Below are 2,395 nucleotides of genomic sequence, written 5' to 3'. Positions count from 1 at the left end.
TACACATTTCAAAGACATATTTTTCTTCAAAATTACCCCCTTTTAATAACTGCTTGTTCTAGCTTTTCCCCTTCTTGTCATTTTTTAATGCATTTCAATTTCCTAAAAATTTTTTCCAAGGGGAATTTTTTCCTTTATGTAGCACGTTTCTGCATAGTGCATTTTCTGAAACACCTGGAAAAGTTTTGGAGTTTTACATAAAAAGGTTTGCAAGACCACCAATCTGTGGGTCAAGGGGCCCACACATATTCTAGCAAAGGCCTTTTTCAAAAAGGGTTTTTTCTTTTAGCTTTGAAAATTTTTCTTTCGATATAAAGTCACACTTATAAATTTAACAAACTTTTACAACATTTAAATTTAATGAAACTTTTTGCTAATTTTGCAAAATTGGGTTCAGTTTTTTTATATAACCCGACAAGACCCCTTCGATTTGCAGCATATTTTTCTGCACCCAAATGGAAACCGGGGCTCCACTGATTCCTTTCATCTAGAGTTACGTTTAAATGCTGCCCTGGGGGGTTCTCCCCACAAACCGACATCCGCCGGGGTTCGGGGGGTGGGGGCTGGGGCAAAACTGAAAAGGGCCTGAATTTTGGAAACGTATCACAAAATTTTTAAAGAAAAGACTTTTTTTCTAAAATATTGGATTATTAAATGAAAACCGTATAACAAAATGGGGGTTTTCTAAAAGGAGAAAAAGATTTTAAAAAAACAAAAGAAGAAGAAATGACTTGTTATTAGAAAATATGAGAACTTACAGGTCTTTGAATGCTTCAGTTGATGCTCTCAGGAATTCATCCACATTGATGAATTATCAATTTTCGCCCGCATGACTCTAAAACCCCCTCTACAACCCCACAAACCAAATTCCCCCTTGGGGAAAAATATGAATTGAAATTTAGTTTGAAAAAGATTGGTCAGTTTTTAATAAATTCTAAACCACATATGATTTTAACTTTGCACAGGTATATCTAGGGGAATAAAATTTCTTTTTAAACACAACTCACCCTGGATTTTTCTTGTCAAAACCTTCTGCAATTGAAAAGAGCCAAATTAATGAGAATTAAAATGGGTACTTTTCAAAAAAGGCAGGAATTTAGAGAGGCTTCACACTGTTCCCGTTCTAAAAAGTTTTTTAATCCTGGAAAGGGCAAAGGAATTATGTTAATCATCTGTACTTTTCCTACTTTCTATTACATTTCCAAACCTACCCCAATATGATTTCAAGCTTACCATTTTATTTAATAGTTTTCCAATATGACAAATTTCAGATTATTTTTTTCCCTACCTTAAAAAAATTAACTATCTTTACGTATATTTAGAAGATTATTCTACATAGAAAACAGCCAGGGGAAATGATGGATAATGACTCTGAAACATTCCCACCTATATAACTTTTTTGAAAACTGAATAAAAAGGATTTATTAAAATCTTGCAAGTGTTTTGAAAACATTACACTGTTTGGGGGGATGGTTGGGTCATTTGAATTTTCTGGGGTGCTCAAAATAAAAATGTCAGTGGAAAAGTCGGGTTTTGGGAAATATATGATGCATATCTAACCCCCCCTAAACAAAAAAGAACCTCCAATAGTACACATGAAGAGCTCCATTTTCTGTTATACTCTATTTGGCTGTGAATTGGGGGCGGGAGGACAAATAGGATTTATTCTGTTTCAATCCCCCTCCCCCCAGGCAGTGTCTGAAGGCTGCCCAGTCAGGCAACATAAATTATGTAAAAAGTGCGTGAAAGTGGGCCCTTTTTAAAAACAATTACCCTACTGGGACTTTCATAAAATTATTTAAAATGGAAAATAATAGAGTTCACCATTTACAAGTGAAAAAATTGAACTGGAAAATAATTAAAAATTGGATGGCTGTGAAAATAAAAATTTCCCAATTTACTTCCCCTAAATAAAGAAAAAAATCCAAAACAGGAAAATTTTCAATACTTCGCAAAACCCAATCTAAATCTTTTTGGGTATAATGGATCTATACTACCAAATAACCAAAAATTTATACTCTGAAACCCCCTATTACCACAATCCTCCCCCCAAAAGTGGGGGGACAGAAAGACCCCAAAGGGAAAAAGCCGGGTAAAATGGAATAGAACACAGAAAACGGGGCAACTAAGAAATACTTAAAATGAATACAGCTTGTGAAGGAAAGGGGGGTCCCAAACCCCCTCCCGGGATGACAAAGAATCCCTATGTAGTATGGAGGAGGGAGCAGGGGGAAAATCACATGACTCATCCCCCACCCAGCTACGCACCCCTCACGCGCGTCTTCTTCGGCGGCGGAAATTTCCTAGGCTGTATTTTGCGTTTCCCCCCGTAAGAAATTATCGCTCTATCTTGCTCCAAATACAAGAGGATTCTTGCCCCCTGCAGCCTCTTGGG

The sequence above is a fragment of the Penaeus monodon genome, chromosome 29, assembly GCF_015228065.2.
Source record: "Penaeus monodon isolate SGIC_2016 chromosome 29, NSTDA_Pmon_1, whole genome shotgun sequence".
NCBI classification, from domain to species: domain Eukaryota; kingdom Metazoa; phylum Arthropoda; class Malacostraca; order Decapoda; family Penaeidae; genus Penaeus; species Penaeus monodon.
The sequence above is the reverse complement of the archived record's forward strand: the minus strand, read 5'-3'. Positions refer to the sequence as shown.